Source organism: Balaenoptera acutorostrata, chromosome 19, assembly GCF_949987535.1.
Source record: "Balaenoptera acutorostrata chromosome 19, mBalAcu1.1, whole genome shotgun sequence".
NCBI classification, from domain to species: Eukaryota; Metazoa; Chordata; class Mammalia; order Artiodactyla; family Balaenopteridae; genus Balaenoptera; species Balaenoptera acutorostrata.
Window position 1 is genome coordinate 16,887,176 of NC_080082.1, and position 15,253 is coordinate 16,902,428.

Genomic DNA, 15,253 nt, shown 5'->3' on the forward strand with positions numbered 1-15,253 from the left:
CTCTTTACTGTTGTATGGACCCATTTGGACCTGTTTGCACTCAAAGTCATTCACCCCTCTTCCCTGCATCTGTGTTTCCCAGGCTCCCAGGACAGCTGGCTTCCTGCTAGGGCTCAGCTGATGGGAGGCACTAGTGGGAGATTCCATGATGGAAGGAAAGAAAAATCAGAGTATTTCTCCCTCTCTTCCTCAGGTTGTACCTCCAGAAGCTTCCTCACCTCTCTGGCTCTAGCTCCCACCAGACAGGCCTGTCGTGGTTCTAACTACCATAATCCCCAAACAGCACATCTCCCTGTCCCTTGGCCAAGAAATGGTAGCGACTTCCTGGTGTTGCTGATCTTTACCTTGACTCACTGTTTTCTCAGCCTCTCTAGCACCTGCGCAACTGAATCTCTGAATCAAATTTGCTTCCTTTTGGAACCCTCCTACACTGTTGGTGGGAATGCAAGTTGGTGCAACCACTATCAAAAACAGCATGGAGGTTCCTCAAAAAACTAAAAATAGAGTTGCCATATAATCCAGCAATCCCACTCCTGGGCATATACCCAGACAAAACTATAATTCAAAAAGACACATGCACCCCAATGTTCATAGCAGCACTATTCACTATAGCCAAGACATGGAAAAAACCTAAATGTCCATTGACAGATGAATGGATAAAGAAGATGTGGTATATAATGGAATATTACTCAGCCATAAAAAAGAATGAAATAATGCCATTTGCAGCAACATGGATGAAACTAGAGATTATCATACCAAGTGAAGTAAGTCAGAAAGAGAAAGACAAATACCATGTATCACTTATATGTGGAATCTAAAATGACACAAACAAACATATCTACAAAACAGAAACAGATGCACAGACATAAAGAACAGACTCGTGGTTGCCAAGGGGGAAGGCCAGTGGGGGAGGGAAGGATTGGGGGTTTGGGATTAGCAGATGCAAACTATTATATATAGCAGGGATAAACAACAAGGTCCTACTGTATAGCACAGGGATCTATATTCGATATCCTGTGATAAACCATAATGGAAATAATATTAAAAAAGAATGTGTGTATATATGTGTAGAAGTGAATCACCTTGCTGCACAGCAAAAATGAACACAGCATTGTAAATCAACTACCCTTCATAAAAAAATTGCTTCTTTCAAATACCAAAGTGGTACTCACTTTCCTAGTTGGACCCTGAATGACATACTGGGTCAGGGCATTTTATAGATTATTTTCTATCTTGACAGACGACTCAGTAGCTAGAATCCACTCTTTCATAATCTCATCTTCTGTTAGAATAGGGTTTCTCAACTTCAGCACAGTTGACTCTTCCAGCTAAATGACTCTCTGTTGTAAGGGGCTGTCCCACGCATTGCAGGTTATTTAGCAGCACATTTAGCAGCCAGGGCCTCTACCCAGTAGATGCCAGTAGCACCTCCCCAGTCATAATAACCACAAATGCTCCTAGGCATTGCAAATTGTCCCCCGGGAGGGAAAAGTATCTCCCCCGGTTGAGAACTGATGCTGTAGGAGATAAGATGGCTAGAGTTCTGTGCACACACCTTGGTTGCTCCCCCACACACACACCCAGTCAGCGAATGGGGGCTTAAGGGCATAGAAGGAAGGACCTCTGAGCGGTGGGGCCCTTGGTGGACTTTCCTCATCATTACCATGGCTTCTTAAGAGGGTGGGAGCAAGGGTACCACAGTCCCCCAGTTATCTTGAGCTATGTTGACCCTGAAGACAAAAGAACCAGTTTTCTTTCTCACTGGGGAAGATGCTGACCTAGGCTGGGCTGTGGCTATGATAAGGCCAGGGATTCTCACTCTACCTCTTCCTTTAGGAAATTTAGAAAATGTGGAGACTGGAGCCTGCAGGTATGTGCTCTTCTTCACATTCCATGAACTCTCACATGTGCACTTTCCACTCTGCATTTTTAAGTCCAAACCAGCCAACTGCGCATGCTCAGCCGTGTTACACTTCTTGGGGAGCATCAGCGTTTCCTCCTCCCAGTCCATTCCCTTTCAGGAAAAGCTCAAAAGGTACAGCCGACACCTTCCACGCAGCATGGTACCAGCCTGGTTCCTTGCAGCCTATAATTTAATTAAATGTCACCCCTCCCCCAGGTATTATATTTCAAATGCAAATAACTTGGTAATGTAATATTGTGGCTGAGACTTTAAACTCAAGGAAATCAAGAAAATCAAGTTATGGTCGCTCTTAGAATTAACATTCCTCTACACATTCTTTGGGCCCTGGGCTTGCTTTGTGTTGCTAACTACCATCAAACACACACTGAAGTGACTGAATATTCATTCACTCGGCAGGCTGGGGAACTCTGGTCTCTAAAGGTTGATATTCTCCCCATTAAAATAAATGGCCCTTAAACTGGACTTCTGACGCTAGAGTAGGGGCTGTTGCTCAGAGCTATGAGTGACAGATAGGGAAGTTTTATTCTAGCCCAGATCCATTGCTGGTTAATTGTTCTGTGTCTCTCTTTGGCCCTTAACTTCACAAATCACACGAAAAAAGTGCCATTCACCTCCTTCAGCAAGATGCTATTCATAACAACATGGTAATCATTTTACTGTGCTTTCAATGCCTTCAAAAAAAGCAAAATACATATGAACGCAAAATATTTTAAAGTTTACTTTAGACATTACATAACGTATTTCTGTTGGTGTTCTCCAGGCTGAGGTGCAGTGAGATGGTACCTGATGGTCAAAGAATCACCACGCCCCAGAATCTCAGCCCACAGTCACTCACTAAAAAAGCAGCCTCGGCCTTCAACTGTGTCCCTCATTAAGGAATACAAAGGGGCCAAGAAGTCAAACCACTGGGGAAAAAGAAGCCTTCCCTGGAAGGACACCCTGAAATTACCTCCTCTTGTACATGACTGATTATGAGGTGGCCATAGTATCTATGTGGTTAGGACTTTGAACAAATTTTTTTTAAGTAAGAAATTAAAAGGTGTTTCCATTGTACTGGTTTGTAAAATGTTCTTATAGGTAGGGTGTGAAAAGGCAAATATGGGCCACCTCCTTATCAGGTTAAGAAGTCATCACATGAAGAAATACCAGCTTTATAAAAATATCCACTTCACAAGTCAAATGGGGCTGTTATTCATACCAAAGTAGCCGTTAGGGAAACACTGAGACTTGAGTTCTCTTGAGTTTCTGAATCCTGGAAGTCCATGTGCCTTCGGAAGCCCCTCCTCCTCCATGCCTCAGAAGTAAGTCAAAAACTTCTCTCATAGACAGATAGAGTCTCCATAGCCTCCTCCTTCCATGCTATGTGTGTGTTTACATGCTATGTCCAGATGCACCCAACTGCATCAGAGCCAACTCCAAGCAGCTTTGGGCAGTGGGCTGTTTTGTTTCTTACCATAGCCCTAGATGCACTGGTGAGCACCAGGGAAACTTGACCCCTGAGTCTCATCAAACAGGAGACAAACTGCCATTGTTTCCAGGACTATTGCATTTATTTACTTATCTCTGTATTTATTTACATCCTTGTTTATTCTTAAGAAAGACTCATACCTGCTTTACAACTACAGAAAATAACACAAGGCAACCTAAGTGAGAAATTGGGAAGGAGGGGGAAGAAAGAAAAATACAAGGGGTATAATAGACCCAGAAATGGATGAATGCAAAATGGCACTGAGTCTTATATACTTGTTCTGAACAGACCACCAATTTGCTTCTAAGACTTTCTTGCAACAACGCCAAAAAGGGAAAACTGAGTCATGTATGAAGTCCCCAATGTCCACAAAATGAAAACAGAGCAGGAGAAGACAAGCAGTTCTCGATGCTGAGATTAAGTGGGTCCCCATTCAGCAAGTATGAATCACCAATACCATGATCGCTAACCCATAACCCACTCAACTTTCCAAAGCATCAACCTAGAGCACCAATTCATTATTTAAATCTTTGAAGAAGAAAGCAGCCTTCCCAGGGCCTTCTTCCTACTGAGGTTACAGCCACTTTTAAATATGCATATGGAACACAAACATATTCCTTGCCAACATACTTTCTCCAGTTCACTAATTTTAAACACCAATAAAAATAGTGTCTTAATGGAATGTCTCTAAAAGAGCAGAATAGCTCCTGAATTATGTACAAAACAATGTTTCAAGAGGGTATACTCAGGGTATGATTATTGTTTCCATGGCTTCCATTAGATTCTCATGTGTCTACCACCCAAAAAGGCTAAGAACATTTCCACCACCAGCACTCGACAACTGGTTGAGCACAGGACTTCCATGAGACCAAGGAAACAATATTCCATATTGTGTCATTTTGATCCTTCAGTGACACAGAAAAATGACAAGGACTTTTTGGAGGGGTGGGAGTGAATATGGTCAATCTGGTTTGTGACTGTCTGAAATGTCAGTCCTAGGGAATATATACAGCAGCTCCTGGTCAACATTTAGAACAAGGCTTACCATGCCAAGCCAGTAACCACTGTGGTCACCATTAATGGGGCAGAGTCAAGATTCTTCCTACAGAGCCAGGAATGAGCTCTGAGCAGACCTCGGTACCCCATCTCTCCTTGTCTGGTGGATGCTTATTATCATGAGAATCACGATCATAAAAGTGCCCAAGCAAAACCCCTAAGTGCACTCCCAATCAGGAAGCTGGCAGGCTCATTTTTTAAATTACAAATAAGAATTTTTTTCTTATTTTTTGTCATCAATTTTTTAATAAAGAAACATATGTCATAGCAAATGAGAGTCCTGGAGTCTCTGCAGAGTCTCATCTTCCAGAGGAGATCACAGGTAACAATTCAGTGTCTATATATACAGAATGGTTTTCATGTGTGTGTGTGTGTGTGTGTGTGTGTGTGTGTGTGTCATTTTTACTTACTTAATTCTTATATAAATGAGATCATGCTCTAAATACTGTACTACCACTTTCTTTTTTCCACTAAATGATATATCTTTGGTCTCTTTTAGGTCAGTTCTTATAAACAGACCTGGCTGCCACATATGCTTGCAAATGGTGTGTACTATACGTGCAGTCAGTCAGTCTGCTTCACTCTTTGATCACCTCATAGCAGTCCATCGCAAAGACACAGTCTGCCATTGATATAATCAAATTCCTACTTTGGAATATGTCTGTCTGAATGTCCATCTTTGTTATTACAACCTACAATAGACTATACTTATATATAAATATACTGTACCCTTGTGAAAGCATTTCTGTTAGATACATGCATTTTTTATGTAACAGTATTTCCAAATTTCCCTAAAAATCAAAAAGCTCTACTGATTTATGCTACCAAATAAGAATTTAAGAGAATACTTATTTCCCTGTTCCCTAGCCAATACTGGCAATTATCTATACTTTTAATATATGGAAATCTGATAGCTAAAAAATTTTATTGAATTTTTATTAGAAAACACACATACACATGTAACTCCCATATCTGATAAACACAGGAGCCACTGTATTCTTAATCAGAATGACTATAAATCTTTGAGTATAACCAAAGTCTTGTTAATACAATGGAGTATTACACTCACCATTACTATTATACACTGTTATCCGGAATGAAATGATCGGCAGTCATGAGAAGCTATCAGCTCCACTGCAAACAGCTGCACTAACTGTGTGCACACAACTCCAGGGGGCACCATTCATGCAGACTACGCTGTACGTGAATGAGGGTATAGCCTGCACAAGCATACATGGTAACCCTATGAGAAGCTGCTTCATTGAGAATCCAGAATGACATCCCTCTTAAAGCTCAAAGTGAAAACTCGTTTTTTTCTTAGTTCTACAGAGCCAGCTCCACCACAGACCCAACAAATCAATCCATGTTGCATGCGATGTCAGCTCAGCAAAAAGTTAGGCAAATTAATCCTTGTAAGACACTATTCATTAGTATCTAAAAGATCTTTGTCCCATGTGTTCACCCAAAGGGCATAACATTAAAATGGCATGATCTCTTGTGACGTACAAAACGAGTTATTAATTTGCACTCATTATCTAAAGATGTTTGCCAGTAGCCTTTGGATATGTCTCTGGTATGCACATATGGTGCTTGACAGAGAAGATCTGGGGAGTTGTCAATGACTACAGGTGACACCATTTAATCTGAACAACTCATATAGATGGAGATTACTCAGGGCTTCAGACACAATTATTCAGCTGGCAAAACAGACAGGCTAGAAGTGGCGCTTTCAATTATCTATTTCAGTAAACATTCTCGCCTACCTCACCGTGGCATTTCTGAAGTGCTCTCTTTTAGGCTAGATCATGTGCATGGTCTAGACAGATATAATAGTGTGGTGTCTCCTATGAGAGTGACTAACCAAAGAATGAATGTACACTCATTTTCCTCGTTTTGTTTTACTACACATAGTTGGCTGGCATCTATACTGGCCCTGTTTTTTGGAGGTTTTGGTGTTCTGCATCAATCTGGATGGCTCCCTTGTCTCATTACCACCTTGATTCACAAAGCAAAACCCATCTGCTTGAAGATCAGTCTATATTTCTGACAGCTCTTGCATTCTGAATATTACTATTTCTTTTCTTAAATTTCCTTCTGTTATTTGTGACAGAATATTTGGTATTGACTCATAAAACAGTGTTGCAGAAACCCAGTTTTTCGAGGACTGCCCTAAACAGACTGGATTAAATCTTGCAATTAGCCCACAATTTGCATCTCGCAGCAGGAAATTCACTGTTGCAACTGCAACTTCAGTGGACTCAGTAGAATAAGCTATTGTTGAAGTAATTCCTGTAAAAGGTCATATATTTAAACCCTTCAATTTTTTTGACAACCTCTCAGAAATGAGTGATATAGTTGCTCCAGTGTCCAAAAAAGCAATAATGTCCATACCACTTTTCTTTATAGGCAGGGTGGAATATTATTACCCCATTCATCACAGACTATTCTGGTTATAAAGTATGTTTCTTGATATTTGAGAGACCTTTTTCTTTCACTGTCTTGAAAAAGCCGAAGGTCTCCTGGGCTGGGTGTCAGTCCTGGTGGTTTTCTTGTAATATGTTAACTTCTTCAATGTCTCCTCAACAATAGTGGCATTTATCAATTTCCAACAAATTCCATCCTCTTACGAGCAGAGAATGAGGAGGCTAGTTTAAGATTCCCACTTCTTTTCAATCAGGAGTCACTCCATGGTCCAACTAGAAGCAGTGGATGGATTTATGTTTCAAACACAAAGGCCATCCCAGGCTAGGAGTTAAGGTACATACGTGTAGAAGAGGCAGAAGATAATAGGAAGAAGGGAAGCCCTGTGATGGACTAGACTATGAAAATCTCCCCTGAAGGCATTACAACTCAACTTCACAAAATAGTGTGGTCCAAACCAAGCAAATGTACACCCTCCGGCTGCCATTTTGAAGTGACTTCTTAAAAGCTTTTACAATGAACATACCCCATGGAGTCCAGAGTTTTCAAAGCACAGTAGAGTTTCTTCCCAATGCCTAAATTTCTGTCTTCTTGCCAACTCTGACCCATCAACATTGGTTTAACTCAAGTTACTGATGTACTTTGATGATGTCTCTGGTGTCCCAACAATTTAGTGTTGGCCTAAGAGTGAGGCAGTCGGAAAAGGCTTCTCTTGCCTCTTAGGTTACTCAGATCCAAACCAAAAATTTAGTCAGGACGTGTTTATGACCATGTTCCTTATTTTCATTTAACCTTTGGCACAGACTTCTCATACTTTCTGAGTGAATGCTGCTTGTGGAAATTGGGAGTCTACCCCTGCCAACCTATTCAATTTCAAATTCCCTCTATTTAGTTTTCCTTAGGTAGGGCAGGAGGAAGGGAGGCCGGGGAAGGGAAACGAGGGCTGAGGTGAGAAGAGAGAGACTGGGAGAACCCAAATCAAACACGTCATTTGATTACTGCGTCAATCCCGCTGCTGTTGCTCTACAGTCTAATAAACTTCAGTGGCCCAGAGTTACTCAGCTGAACACTCTGTTACTCTTACCATTATCTAGGGGAGCATTTGTCAGATTCATAAATTGTTCTATCACTGAACAGGGAAGGGCAGGCAGAAAAAAAAGAAACTTCAGAGTTCCTTTCTCTCTTATTTATGATTTTTGTTATAAATCTCTTTCTTATATACAGAACAAAAGCAGGCTTGATAGCACTTAGTTTGAAACCATTCTCAGATACGATATATCAGTATGGCACCTGGGTAGTCTCCTGACAGAATACTAAATACAGAGTTATCTTTTAGGGCCAATGGATTAGAAAAGTCTTTCCAGAAAGCACATGGCTTACTTCTAGCCCCCTGAGACTTGCATCCTATGTTAAGTGGGGTTTCACTGATGCGACTATTTCCTGTACTGGGGGTCAATTTTCCTAAAATATTAAGGCAATGGAGAGGCAGCCATCTAGATAGTGGCACACCATACTGAAATTCAGCAAATTATCCAGCACTCTGAATCATTCCACAGGCAAGATAACAAATGCCCTGAAATGATCATTTTTGTAAAAACAAAACAGACCAAAATCTCTCATATATCTAATTAACCAGAGCCTAAACTTACCTACTATTAAAAGATGAGGTTTTTTTAACTGCCAAAGTACATACTTTTCAAAACAAGGGCTGTGTTTCAGATTATTAACTTTCAGTGCATTCTAAAATTGAATTTAAAATATTTTTATCAATCTTTTCAAAAGTCACAAAAATAGAGGGACAAACAGAAAGCAAATGAGTATATGTGGGTATATCCTGGCACTGCTGCTGGCAGTCCCACAGTGGAAGAAGCTCAAATTCCTGAGATCCTTGATTACAGGAGAGCCACCTGCCCAAGACGTTTGTATCTGACTCTGAGTAAGCAAAAAACAAAACAAAACAAGTCCTTACTATGTTGAGTCACTAAGATTTCCAAGGCTTGTTTGTTTTTGCAGCAGAGCTTAGCATACCTTGACTAATACATGAGGCGATCTAACCAGTCCTATGGATTTTACAATAATAGCAAAAAAAACTATGTTGATTACTCCCAACTTTATCTACCAGGTCAGCACCCCCAGATAAATAAAGGTACAGATAAAGATATATGTAGGTATGTACACACACACATACACACACACACATACACAAACACACATCCTACAGTATTTCTCCAAAAGTTTTCTCATCTAATTAAATGACATCAATACCATTCAGTTGCTCAAGCTGCAAAACTGGTAGTCGTTGATTTTTCAGAGAAGCTTCTGGAATTCAAGCTCTACACCCTAGCAAATAAAATGTCTACTTTGTTATACAGCTAAACGGAATTTGTCAAATCTCTCCTGGGGAAATTCCTATCTTTTGTTTACAAATACACACAATAAGAGGAAATGAAGTTGGGTATAATGTTCTACCAACTAGATTGTAGGAACCACTTTGAATCATTGTTTCAGAATTTTCTTGGCAAAATTCAGAATTTAATATTTTGAAATTTCACAGAGAATTTTCATGACATGAAATGGAAAGAAATGAAGACGTGCAATACTGGGCGAAAGAATAATAACATTTGTAAGAGAGAGATAGTGACAATTTTGTTATATAAGTCAAAAATCCAAAATACAGAAACTAACCACATGCCATACCAGCACAAAACAGGTCTCCCTGCTTCAATCTACCGAAAGCTTAAATTAAATTTTCCTAAAGCTACACTTTATGCATGTCATGCCTTCTAAAAAACCTGAAATAGTTCCTCAGTATCATATAAATAAAGTTTAGATTTCCTGGTCTGGCATTCAAGATTCATTTCCAGCCTCTTTCATTCATTGCCATTCAACAAGTATTTTTTTTTTTTAAAGATTTATTTTTTATTGATTAATTGATTGATTGATTGCTATGTTGGGTCTTCGTTTCTGTGCTAGGGCTTTCTCTAGTTGTGGCAAGCGGGGGCCACTCTTCATCACGGTGCACGGGCCTCTCACTATCGTGGCCTCTCTTGTTGCGGAGCACAGGCTCCAGACACGCAGGCTCAGTAATTGTGGCTCACGGGCCCAGCCGCTCCGCGGCATGTGGGATCTTCCCAGACCAGGGCTCGAACCCGTGTCCCCTGCATTAGCAGGCAGATTCTCAACCACTGCGCCACCAGGGAAGCCCCAACAAGTATTTTTGAATATTTTAAACTGTTATTGCTATAGTTCCCTATTTTAAATGTTTTAATGATGGGTGATAACATCCTGTGGCTTTAAACCAATGGCAAATATGACAAAGTAAAGAAGTTTCACAAATAAATAACATGTTATCAATTCTTTTACTACAATGGAAAATGTGTAAGTTTCATTGTAGAGTTGCTGTGAATTTATAGGCTGTATCAATAGGTTTCAATTCGATTGTACATAAGAACTTTGTGAAAAATGCTTATACTCTAGTTCTTTCCTATAAATTCATGTTATTCTCCTATATACTGATGCTCATGCTGTTCCCTCTGCTTCGCATGCTGTTCCTCTTCCCAACATCTCTACCTACACTTCCTTCAGGAGCAGTTACTCCTGCCTCCAGGCTTACCCCATGTTCAATTTGCTGCCTAGTTAGTCTTTCTAAAATGCAAATCTGATCATATCACTTCCCTATTTAAAAGCCCTTGGACCTACACAATAAATCCATATGTCTTTTCCTGGCATGAATAACATACATAATCTCTCCCAAACTAATTGTAAGCCTAAATCTCCCAGCCTCCCAAACACATTCATTCTGTCCATATTGGATCACTTACTGCTTCCCAAATGTATTTTGTGTTTTAACCTGTCCATGCCCTTTGCCTTAAATAGCATTACTGCTTTGTCTGCCTGGTGAACTCTACTGATCCTTCAAGACTTGTCCTAAGGATAATTTCTGAGCTTTTTCTGTTTATATCACTCCCTTCCTACCACCCCTGATAATACCACTCCCACCCTCAACGAGGTCGAAGTTGTTCACCTATCACTGGAGCCACGGTACTGCAGACACATCCCATCTGGAGTGCTTTCTCATAATTTGTTATAGTTCTTTACTGGACAAGTCTTCCCTAATAAGTAGGAAGTCTTCTGAAGGCAAGGTCCATGTCTCTTATTTTTATTTTTTTTAAGTTTTTATGAAATATCTAAAACACTCCGAAATATACAGAGTAACACAACAAAGACCAACCAGTGAGAAATAAAAATATTACTAATGCAGTTGAAATGCATGAGGCAACCCTCCCTAATGCTATATTATGTGTGATTGTGTGGGTTATCTGAGTTCCAGGGAAGAGATGAGGATCATAAGGCAGGGCACCAATGCCACGTGCACTGGAATGCGATACAAGATGTTATATTTGCCTTTTCATGCAGTGAGTAAATGCAAGGGCTGAGTTAAAAGCAGAAATGCAAGGTTTGGTGTTGAAGATGGCAGAAGCTCCCTACTTGGGAAGGGCAGTCTGACACAGAAATAGACTGAGATTGCCCAAAAAACACTGCGACTTACCTCAAACCAATGAGAAGTAACCATCTCCTTGGCTTCCCAAGCTGCGTCTACTAACCTCAGAGCAGCAAGCAGCCTAGTGTCTGAGAGCCTCATTCATTCATTCGTTCATCCACCTATTCATCCATCCATCCATTCATTCATCCATTCAACAATTAACAATCTACTATCTCCTTCGGGGATCAAGGGATGTGTCTCACCTCTGAGATGGAACCCAGAGGGGAGAAAGAAACCAAGGCTGACAGCTTCCCTTGAGTTTCGTAAGCTGCATTTGAACAGCCAGCCCTTTTATAAAGAGAAGTCTGGGTGGGTCCTTCAGCACTGTCACGGGAAGTAAAAACAGCCCCGAACCAACCCCAGCAAGGAGTGGACACTGACAGAGCTGTGAAGAGAAAGTCCTGAGTGTATGATCTGCAAAGATACACAGCTTTACCCTACCAACTTTATTAATAATCAAGGAAGAGAGGGGAAGATTGTGTTACTATTATCATGATAATCACATTTGCAGATGACACCAAATTGGGAGGTGTTCCTAACAGCAGTTGAAGACTGGCACACAATACCAAGCTATACACGGTTCTTGGTAATATATGTCAAAAGTAATACAATGAAGCACCGGTTGAAAAAATGCAGATGATCTATCTGGGGATGAATAAACTTAAAGATAGAATTTAACTTGAAGGGGATTCCTGGATGGCAATAATAGAGAAAACAACCAAATGGTGAGCTAGTGGTAAAGAGACATCAGGAGGTTAGGCAAGCACCGCAGTTCAGCGATTCTCTGAGCTAGTAAGATTTTCAGCCATACACACAGGGGCATCCCAAACCATGGCTGAGAGTCTGTGTCTGTGTGTCAGCAGTGAGACCAGACTTGGAACACTGCAGGCAATTAGGGGTAACATGATACCTCAAAGGGAATTTAGAAAAGAAAATAAAAACAAATCAAAGGGAGTGAAATATGAGGAGAGGCATAGGCGATAAAATGAACATAATTTGACTAAATAACAACCTAGGGGACTATGATAACCATCTACAGAGCGTAAAAATCCAAAATGGGGCCTAGAGGTCTACTGGTCTGGGCGTTGTTCTGAAAAAATATCCATAGTCACGTTCGTTAGAAAACTCACTAAAAAGGCAGCATTTTGCATCCATTTAATTGAAGCATGTGGGTTCTGTTGTGGATAATAAACAGACCTGGGTTCCCAGAACCTATGTGTACCTCAAGACCATTTTTCAAAATCTGTGGACAGAAGACCTCTGGGAGGAACTCAAGAGCTACTGCAAGAAGGTCCTTAAACCCATAGGTACAAAGTCACTCATTCATGCACTCAACAAATGTTTATTGAACAAGTATTGTGTGCCCATACCGTACTTGGCACTGAGTAGGGTGTTCTGAATAAATAATATGTCAATATATAATACGCACTATATTAGAGAGCCATGATTTTAAAAAGCAGGGTATAATGGAAAACCACTGAAGGGTTTTAAGTAACAACGCCATAATCCATACTAGTTTTTAAAAATGCACATGTATGCTCTCAATCAATGGATAACACTGTGTATCAGCTTTCAAAATGTCTCTCCTTGTATCTGCAAAAATTACTAACTAATGCCTAACTATGTATACGGTTATAAATATATTTGTATACACATATACATGTATATATATGATGACTCAGTAGGAATTTAGAAAAGAAAAACAAATAAAATGTAGTGAAATATTAGGAAAGGCATAGGTATACATATGTATGTATGTATATGTACATATACATGTATTTTTTTAATAAATGTTTTTAAGTAAAATAATTTTCTTAATATAAACATATATTTTTGTAGCCCTATCTTCTCATGTTCAAAAGTAGGAAGTTAGGGGTCCTGAGAAAAAAGGTAAAGATCAAGCTATCTTCTGTGATATCTGACTTTGTACTGCCACAACCTCAAGCCCAAACACCCCCATTTGACTTTGCAAACTTTCTCGAATCTAGCCTCACCCATAGGCTGATGTTACAGAGATGTCTGTTAGTGTATCCATACAATCGTTATCTCTCCTGTTTGACAGCAATTGGACCTGAGGAAGGTCCTAATCTGAGGAAAAAATCAGTAGGCTTGTCGTATGAGAAAAGATAAGCCAGACCAATAAGGTTCCTTTCTCAGGGTTTTGGAACTGGGACTCTGAGAAACTGGGCTGGTTTAGACACTGGGAACAACATTAAAAGTCGAGGTCACCATGCCCAGCCATGAGCAAGATCTGTAAGCAGAGAAAGAGGGAAAGGAGAACAGAGACAGAGTTTAGAGAGAAACGGAGATGACCAAATCCATGCTGTCCCTGACGTACAGGGGAATAACCCTGATGCCTGAGTTTTCAGCTCCCAATGCCAGTTTTCTTGAGGCCCAGGTAAATTTCTTGAGCTTGGATACCATGTGAGTTTCTGTGACTTTTAACAACCACCTTTTTAACGGAAACTGGTTCGAGAGAATGTCTGTTCCTCACTCAAAACTCCTTCACTAGGACACCCACTTACTGTACTGATCTTTTGGCTGTAACCCAACTCCAACTATCTGAGGAAATTAAAATGCATTAAAACGGATTGGCTCATGAAATCTAAAAGTCCAAAGTTTCCTTCAGACACCACTGGATCCAGATATTTTTTTTAAATGTCCAGTCTCATTCTCTGTTTTCTCTCTTTCCCTCTCTCCTGCTTTTCACTATATGTTGTTTCATTCTCAGATTCTCTCTTCCTGGTGGTCCCCCAAAGCTTCAAGCTTCCTCTTTTTTGCAACTATCAATCTGAGCAGGAAAACTCTTCCAGAGCTGAGTCTCAATGGCTACCTCTGTGCCACGTGCCAACTCCTGAACCAATCATGTGGTCAAGTGGACAAAACTCCCTAACTGGCCCAGCCTGTGGCACAGTCCACTCCTGAAGCTAGGGGAAGTATTAGCCCATCCAAACCATACAGACTGAGTGGGAGGGACTGTTTACTAAAGGAAGATTGAGGTGATACCAGGACCAGAGGAAATGGATGCCAGAGGGCAAAAATAACAGATGTCTGCTACTCCAGGCCAAGCTCATCTCCCACAACTCCTCCATATGGACATCTTTGAGTTGTAGGTCAGTCTTCTCACACCCCCATCAAAACAAAATTATTCTTATCTCTGCAAACTTTCACAGGACCCCCTCCTTTCTGATTTTTTTATACTTCACTCATCTTTAAAAGTCCAGTTCCAGTCCTAATTTCTCCATAAAATTTCCCCTTATTCCAGCAAACTGGTAGCTTCCTCCTCTCATTTCCTATAGCACATACAAGCCACACGGAACCTCCGATAATACCAAATAACATTTGAAGGTCCAGTGGACCCTCATTATTTGGGAATTTGCTTGCTCACTAATCTTCACTCTAAACTCATTACTGGTGGGGTTTTCATGGTCATCTGTGGATGTGTGCAGAGCAGCAAGGCTTCTGAGCCACCCTCATGCACATCCCAGCTGCGGTCAATCAAGGCGGTGCTCTGTCTCCTTCCAACTCCCATGCTGTAAACAACTGTCCTTTGTACAGCTACTTAGAACCATTTTCATTTCTAGTTTTTGCCTTTTTGTGGGTTTTGGTGGTGATGGTGGTGGTGATTTCTCTGTTTAAGATGGCCCCAAGCACAGTGCCAACGTGCTGTCTAGTGTTCCAAGCACAAGAAGGCTGTGATGTATGTTAGATGAGCTTTGTCCAGGCACGAGTCGCAGTGCTCTTGGCTGTGAGTTCCATGTTAATGAATCAGCAACATATATTAAATACGGTGCTTTTAAACAGAAACACACATAAAACAAGGTTACGCATGGATGAGTAA